This window comes from Manis pentadactyla, chromosome 18, assembly GCF_030020395.1.
Source record: "Manis pentadactyla isolate mManPen7 chromosome 18, mManPen7.hap1, whole genome shotgun sequence".
NCBI lineage: Eukaryota > Metazoa > Chordata > Mammalia > Pholidota > Manidae > Manis > Manis pentadactyla.
The window spans coordinates 10,639,023-10,648,677 of NC_080036.1; positions in this window are offsets into that span (position 1 = coordinate 10,639,023).

The following is a 9,655-nucleotide window of genomic DNA, read 5'->3' on the forward strand; positions in this document are numbered from 1 at the left end:
TCAAACCCTCTGACTCAACCACCCCTGGATTAAGGGAGCTTTTATGATGTCTTTCTAGTATTTCAAAAAAGTATATTTAGTGTGAGTCCTTTGTTTATTGTATTGGATCTTGGGTGAAATTCTAAAGATCTGCATTTCTTAGCTTAAACACTTTTCTTATGTTATTTCTTTAAGGATATCACCTTTGCTTTTTTTCATGTGCTCCTACTAGTCAGATTTTGCTCTTAATGGTTCAGTACTTAATAGATAATCTTTCTCTCCTGTTCTAGTGTTTTGTCTGTGAGCTATGTGTTCTGAGAAACTGATGTTATATTTTAACAATTCTATTTCTTTTTCTAAGTAGTTTTTTTTCAAGTACAAATGAGATACAAAACTCACATATTTAGAATGTGTAATTTGTAAATTTTGACAAATGTGAAACCACTATCACAGTCAAAATGGTGAATGATTCATTCTCCCCAACAGCTTCCTTGTGCCACTTTGTAATATCTGCACCCCACTCTCCTGCACCCATTCCTGTCCCCAATCAACAGCTATTGTGCTTTCTGATACACTAGAGTTTAGTTTGTACTTTCTAAATTTTATATGAACAAAATCAAACAGTATGCACTTTTTTTTTCTCTCTCACTTCTTTCACTCAGCCTATTTATATTTATAAATTATTTATTTTGAGATTCACCCATGCTGTTGTGTGTGAATACTTCATGACTTTTTGTTGCCGAGTAGTATTGTATGGATATCCCCACTTTGTTTATCGATTCACCTGTTGACAGGCATTTGGATTGTTTCCACCTTTTGGCTTTTGCACATAAAGATGCTGTGAACATCCACACACAAGTCTTTGCATAGACATAAGCTTTCATTTTTCTTGGGTACGTATCTAAGAGTGAAAGAGCTGGATCTTATGGTGGTATATGTTTAACTTTTTATGAAACTGCCAAACTTTTTTCCAAAACGGTTTTACTATTTTATATTTCACCAGTTGTGTTTGAGATTTCCAGTACCTCCAACAATATTTAGTATGGTTAGTTTTTCTAATTTTAGAAAGTTATACAGTGGTATCTCCTTTCAGTTTTAATTTGCTTTTTCTTATTGGCTAATGATGTTGAGCATCCTTCTATGTGTTTATTTGCAATATGTTTGTCTGCTTTAATAAATGATATGTTTAAATCTTCTGTCCATTCTTAATTGGTTTGTTTTCTTAATGTGTTTTGAGAATTCTTTATATGGTAGATACAAATTTTTTATCACACATATGCTTCTTAATTTTTTCTCCCTGTCCATAGTTTGTCTTTTCATTCTCTCAACTATTTTTCAGAAAATAAGTTATTAATTTTGATGAAGTCCAATTTACATATGTTTTTCTTCTATGGGACATGTGTTTGATATTGTTTCTAAGAAATCTTTGGCTAACCATAGGCAACAAAAATTTTTCCTTGTTTTCTTCTAGAAGTTTTATAGTTTCAGGTATTGCATTTAGACTTACACATTTTGACTCAATTTTTGCTTATGTTGTGAAATATAAATTCATTTTCCCCATACACATATATCCAAATGTAGCACCATTTGTTGAGACTATCCTTCTCTCCACTGAATTGCCTTTGCATCCTTGTTGAAAATGAATTGTCCATATATGTGTGGGCCCATATCTGGACTCTCGATTTTGTTCCATTAATCTGTTGGGCTGTGTTGAGGTCAATACTGCACTTCTTGACCACTGTTGTTTTTTAATAAGTCTCACAATCAAAGAGTGTTAGTTCACCGAATTTATTATTCTTTTTCAAAGATGTTTTGGCATCTTGAGGACATTTCCATATGAATTTTAGAATCAGCTTCTTTATCTCTCTTCTGGGAATATGATTGGGGCTATATTGACTCTATACACCAATTCCGTGTATACAGTACAGCTCCGTGTATTGTAGGGTATTTAGCAACCTTCCAGGCCTCCACCCACTAGAGTCTAGTAGCACAACCTGCCCCTCAGTTATGGCAAATCCAACATGTCTCTGAGGTTTGTTAAGATGTCCTCAGGGGTGGACAACTGGTTGAGAACCACTGCTTTAAGTCATCATTAATTTCTCTCAGCAATAGTTTTTGGTTTTGAATGTCAGAGACTTTCCCACACCTTTTGTTGAGGTTATCCCTATTTTGCATGTTTGGATGATATTTGCATGGTATTTTGTTATTTTAGTTTCATACTGTTTGTTCCTAGTATGTGAAAATGCAATTGATTTTTGTATATTGATCTTCGCCTTTGTCAGTCAAGGCTACTTCATTTTCTTAAACCTCTCTGAGAATAGTAAAGGTTTTCTTGGGTCCCCAAAGTATTTATTGTTAATGCTAATTTTCCTGTTTTGTTTATGTGATCTTTTTGCTCACACCAGTGGATTTCTTTCTAAAACTGATGGCCTTTTGTGTGATATTTTGTAAGATAGCTTTATCTGGTTTCCTCAGTGTCGTATATCCTATGGTTATCTTTTATAGCCAAGTTTTTCTCATAAGTATTAAGACTAAGTAAGAGGTCTGAGTATGTTCTTGGGGTTTTTGCAGGGCATTTTATTTTAGGGTAAGCCAACAGAGAGCTGGCCTAAATGCTGCAGGCCCCCAGTGCCAGTGAAGAGGCCCTTTCTTTTTTGGGTTGCATACACCCTCTTCAACAGGGTAACTCTTCATAGGTAATTAATTTCCAGTGTCTTTATTAAAGATGTCTCTGAAGATGTGTTGGTGTTGCTTATTTGTTTCTTTGTTTCATCTTTGATAAAACACACAGTACCAGGGGTTGGAGTGAAGAGAATTGAGTGGTGCTAAGTGTGGAGCTCCAAGGGAAGATTTCCTGTAACCCCTCATCTTTCTCATTCTCCTAACATTGTTTATGTTCACTGGATTGCCTATGAAGTCTAAGCAATGTACTTTCTGTCCTCAACAGGAAAAAAATCTGCAGACCTCTGTTTTAGATTTTTTACATGAATCAGAAGCAAATGGAACTTAGCTTTTTGGTTTAGATTACGTTCTCAAGTCCCAAGAGGCTTATCTCCTCAAACACCTCTTCAGTATTGTACACAGGACTGTACACAGTAAAATTTCCAACACACAACAATGAGTTAGCAATGGAGTTCTTGTTCTGTCAGACCTATGTCTGGTCATAGCATTAGCCAACTACTTTACTTATGGCTCCTTAGCTCATTTTTTGAGCAAAGTTTCTTGTAGAAGATAAGTTTAGCAGTAAGACAGAATAAAAATTCAAATTTTGTATTTTTAAATAAACCAAGTAAAAATTATTTAGCATTACTGATTCAGAATTTAAATGATCTTACTGAACTAAATAAGCATAAATAATTGATGGACTCACCATATTGATAATTACTCACTCTCATAATAATAAATCTTTCAATGGAAGGAAAAGAAAACTATTTCTGTAGGATCGACTATGTTGGATTATTTACAAGTTATATGTACTTTAGATTCCAGAAAAATAGTATGATTTCTTCAAATAATCAATTAATGTGAGCTAGAGGGAAACAAATTTCAGAGTCTAGAGTCTTGGATACACAATGTCAAATTTTCACGCCCCACCCATGAAGGACAAAGATAATCATTTGTGAAGATCTGTCACAAGACATCAGCCAAGAAAAAAGAAGAGACTAGTTAAATTACAGAAGTGGAAATGAAATACAGGACATTAGTTCCAACCTCACAGAAATAAAAAGGATTATAAAGGAAAACAATGAACAATTATATACTAAAAAAATTAGATAACATAGATGAAATGGTAAAATTCTTAGAAAGACATAGGCTACCATGACTGACTCAAGAAGAAATAGACCTATAACAAATGGAGAAATTAATTAATATTCTAAAAAGTTACCCACAAAGAAAATGCCATATCCAAAGGTCTTCATTGTTAAATTCTACCAAACATTTAAAAAAAATACAAAATCTTCATAAATTCCAAAAAAAAAAAAAAAAACCATAGAAGAAGAGAGAGCACTTTACAAACCATTTGATGACTCCAATATTACCATTATACTAAAACCAGGCAAAGATAACACAAGAAAGTAAATTACAAACCAATATTTCTTATGAATGTGAAAGCAAAGTCTCTAACAAAATTCTAGCAAGCTAGAGCCAGCAACCTATAAAAGGAATTTACACCAAAAGCAAGTGGGATTTATCTTAGAAATCATAGGTTGGTTTAACACCCAAACCTAGATTAATGCAATAAATTCTATCAGTAGAATAAGAAATAAAAATCATAATAACATTTCAAAAAATGCAGAAAAAAGCATTTGACAAAATCCAGCACCCATTTATGATAAAAAATACTCCAACTGGAAATAGAAGGGAACTCTCTCAACCTGACAAAAGACATCTACAAAAACTCACAGCTAATATCATACTTAATGGTGAAAGAACAGATATTTTCTCCCTGACATCAGAAGCAAGACCAGGATGTCTAATGCCACTTGTATTCATAATTGTAATGAAGATTTTGGCCATGGCAATTAGACAAGAGAAATAAAAGTCATCCCACATTGGGAAGGATGAAGTAAAACTAACTCTTTGTGTAGAAGATATAATCATATATAGAAAGAATCCTAAGGAATTCACTAAGAACCTGTTAGAATTAATAAATTAACTTAGGTAACAGGATACAAAATAAAAACACAAAAATCAGTTGGATATCTACACATGTGCAGTGAATAATCCAAAAATGAAATTAAGAAAACAATTCCATTCATGATAACATCATAAAGGATAACTTTATTTGCTCAAAGAAAAGAAAGAAGTTCTAAATAAATAGGAAAACATCCCACATCCATGAGTCAGAAGACTTCATCACCGAGGTGGCAATATTTCCAAAACCAATCTGCATTTTCAACACAATCCAAGTCAGAATCCTATTAATTAACAAGATAGTTCTAAATTCATGTGGGATTGCAAGAGACCCAGAATGGCCAAGCAATCCTGAAAACAGAAAAAAAGAATAAAATGTAAGGATTCATACTTCTTGATTTCAAAATTTACTACAAAACAATGGTAATCAAAGACAGTGCAGTACTAGCACAAGAACAAATATATAGATCAGTGCAATAGAATTGAGAGTCCAGAAATAAATTCTTATGTCAATGGCCAACTTATTTTGACAATCGTGCAAAGACCATTCAAGGTGGAAAGAGCCTTTTCAACAAATGATGCTGGGATAATTAGATAATCACATGTGAAAGAAGGAAATTGGACTCTTACCTCACACCATATATCAAAATTAACCAAAAATCTAAATGTAAGGGCTAAAAGTATAAAACTCTTAAAAGGAAATATAAGTATAAATCTCATGATTCTGGATTCAGAAAAAGATTCTTATATTTGACACCAAAAGCACAAACAAAAGAAAAAATAGATAAATTGGGACTTCATCAAAATTAAAAATGTGTGTTCTTCAAAGAACACCATTAAGAAAGTGAACACCCAACTCACTGAATGCAAGGCAATATTTGCAAATCATGTATCTAAAATACATAAAGAACTCTTAAAACTCAATAATAAAAGGACATATAATCATAAATAGGCACAGGATCTGAAAAGACATTTCTCCAAGAAATACAGATGGCCAGTAAGTGCAGTAGTCATCAGGGAAATGCAAACCAAAAACCACTGTGAGATATCACTTCATACCCACTAGGATGACTATAATCAAAACAGTAGACAACAAGTGTTGGCAAGGGTGTGGAGAAATCAGAACCTTCAGAGGGTTAATGAGAATGTAAAATGGTGCATCTGTTTCAGAAAACAGTCTGGCAGTTCCTCTGCTTATTAATGAATAACCAGTTACAGTTAGATACAGCAATTCCACTGTATGTACATGCTCAAGAGAAATGAAAATATATCTCTACACAAAAACTTTTACAAGAATATTTGTAGAAGTGTTATTCATAATAGTCAAAAGGTGGAAATAAACCAAACATTTAACAATGGATGAACAGATAAACAAAATGCAGTATATCAATACATTAGAACATTATTTGGCCATAAAAGGAAATGAAGTACTGATGCATACTACGACATGGATGAAACTTGAAAACATATTATGGTAAGTCAAAGAAGCAAGTCACAAAAAACTACATACTATATGATTCCAGTCATATAAAAATTCAGAATGGGGACCTCTATAGAGAGTGAAAATAGACTATAGGTTCCTCAGGGCCAGAGGGGGGGGGGCTGTAAGATAAGTGCACAGCAGAGTAATAGCTACAAGGTATTAACATTAGCTGAATTAATAGATAAAGGAATTTCTTTTTGAGGTAATGAAAATGTTCTAAATTTGATTGTTGTGATGGTTGCACACATCTGTGAATACGTGAAAAACCATTGAACCATACACTTCAGATAGGTGAATTATAAGGTATGTTCATTTTATCTCAATAAAGTTCCTAAAAATTGAGTCTGGTTGGAAGCAAAAAATTAAAATAAAGTAACAGTGATTTGAATAATATTTGTATAATTTTTATCACATTTAAAAAATCTGGAAGTAGCCAGTCCAGAGCATACACGACAATGCAAAGTTTCAGGGACCCAGGTTCCTTCTGTCTTACTGTTCCAAGGTTATCTCATGGTCTACTGGCTGCAGGCGTAGCATCTGACTTTTAAACAACAGGAAGTACAGAGAAAAAAATAGGTCAAGCCCCTCCCCTTTTATACACATAACAATTGGCTGTAATTTAAGCACACGGCCATACCTACATGAACATGAGGACAGAAATGTAGTGTTTATTCCAGCAGCACTATTGCTTTTAAAGATAAAAAGAATGGTTGTAATTGAACATAGGCAATCTCCACCATTTAACAAAATTAATCTTTGATCAGCATGGCCATAATAAAATGTAATCTTCCATTCTTCTACCACTGGGCACTTCCATATCTTGGCGACTGTGAAAAATGCTGAAATAAATAGAGGGACACCATTTATAGATGAGTTAATAAAGTAGTTATGGTACATGCATACAATGAAATATTACTTAGCCATAAGAAGGAATGAAATCCTGTCATTCACCAAAACACGGATGGACCTGAAAGGTATTATGCTAAGTGCAAAAAGAGAGTGAAAGATGAATACATAAGATTTCATATATATCTGAAATCTAAAAAACAAAAAGAACAAAAAATGCAAACAGACTTTATAAATACAGAGAACAAATTGGTGGTTGACACAGGGGAGGAGAGTAGAGGGATGGATGAAATAAGTGAAGGGGATTAAGAGATACAAATTCTTAGCTATAAAATAAATTAGTCACTAATACGAAAAGTACAGCATAGGGAATAAAGTCAATAGTATTTTCTTAATTTTGTATGGTGACAGATGGTAATTACACTTATGATAAACATTTTGTCATGTATATAATTGTCAAATCAGTATGTTGTACACCTGAAACCAATATAATATTAAGTTAAATATAAATTAAAAACAAAAATTAAAAAATGGATGACCTTTGATACCAACAGCTCAAAAAAATGTAATATTCTACTAAAGTCTAAAATGACTTAGATGTTAAGTCTCTACCAACTGAGATGTAAGGTGGAGAGGGAAATTGTACATAATTAAAAATACACAAATAACAAAATTCTATATCAGAAACTCTGAGTGGCACATACTCATTATAATTATCAAAATAAGGTTTTATAAGCTTCTGAGAACCAAGTGTAAGCTGTAAAATAGCACCTGTTTACAAGGCAGCTCTGAAGTAATAGGGAGATAGATGAAGTCTGGTCTTTCCAGAAAAGTCAAGATGATTAAGGTGCTAGAGTATAAGCATAAAAGAAACTAAGTGAAAGAAAGTGCATTCAGATCAATTAAAAGTTTATTAATTGGCTATTCCTTTCATACCTTGTCTATGCTACCATGAAGTAGAAATATGTACTAAAGAAAGCACTTCTTAAGTGGTGATGTTTGGGAATAAAATCTCTTTATTACAGGATCTTGAAAGCCAAAATAAATAATGTATTGTTGTACTTAGAAAGGTAGTTCAACCTACAGTCCTTATGTTTGCTTGATTTTGAATATTAACACAGTAGTATGTAGAAACTTTAGCAGCCATAAGTGTTTACTTTAGTTCAAATTCAGAGTTCACATTGTGGTGTTGATACTGGCATCACTTTGTCAACTCATGCCAATAACACATGAGGAATCATTTAATAACTGGAAAAGGTGTTGATATTTAATGTGGTATCATTTTAAGTTGCATACTAAACCAAATAAAACAATACTTTTGTATCCTCACACATAAATTTAAAAATAACTATCGTAATGAAAATAATCATTAACACTGTAAATGAAGGCTTATAATAACATGATTCTTGGAAACCGAAGGAACTCATTCATAGAACTTATATGCAAATATATGGGAAAAGAAGATGAATTTTGCATGGATGTAAAAAGAAAGAACCGGATTTCCTTAGCATGCTTTTAGCTCTCGGAAGATGTCACGAGAATTGTATGTCAGAACCTCTGATATACTCAAAGAGACTTGGACTCAATGTCACTTTCTAGCCATGTTACCTTGGAAGTTAATTAGCCTCACTGAGCTTCAGCTGACTCTGGTACAGAGCAGTAATAATCCTCACCTTTAATGAGAGATCATTGAATTGCAATATAATAGGAACTGTTTTTCTCACTTCACTTTCCCTCTTGGCTCTTCATGGACATGTGACAAGATCATTAGTAGAATATAAGGCATGAGGCAGTGGAAAACTTGAACAGCCCAATCGTGTGGGCCAGAGACATTTATTTTTCCCTTAATTGGTTCCAAATTGGGATGTGGTTTACAATTGTGTTGAGGACCACAGTCGATGGAAAAATGCAGTGATTGAAGGGGGCTTTCAGCTGACATTGGTCCCAGAGTATTGGCCCACCTAACAGGATAATTGTCTCTCACAGCTTTGTGTCCCAGTCCCCGTGCATGCAGGTCTCCTAATGGGCTCCAGGAAGTTGCAGAGCTGAGCAGGCTGGGTTCGCAGTAGAGAAGCCAGATTTGTTTCCCCTCCTGGGCATTGGCTGGGGGAGCTTCTCCAGGGCCTTCTCAGCCTTTCTTTGCTCTCCATGGTGCTAACTACTGCTGTTGGCCTAATAAGCACATTCAGATGAATGACTAATAATTTCTCCACCATCAGCTCTCATTTATCACAGCCAGAATATCTGAATTTCAAATTATCTCCAGAAAGCCTTCCTTTTGAATATTTATTGACATTTCAACAACTGTTCTTAATTAAGTGCTTTATTGGAATGAACAAGATCTTTGTTTACTCTAGTCCAGCAAAAGTGTGAAGAGTCAAAACAGCACCATTCCTGCTCCGCAGAAGACAGTGAGGAGAACTTTGCCAGGAAATCTTTGTTCTGCTTTAGGTTGGTCATCATCCGTCTGACTGGCAGTGAGTGATGTGTGAAGCCAGGATGCTGCTGGAATCTGGGCACATGTAAATGAAAAACTACATTTGTTGACCTTAGGAACCTGAGGACCTCCTGAGGAAGACAGACATGCAAACAATGATAATATAGAAGAAATATCTGTCATGGAAGGTGCAGGGGGAAGTGGGGACATCAGCCTCACAGAATCAGAGACAGGAGAGAGGAGAGAGTGCTTGAGCTTGGTCCTGAGGCATGGGT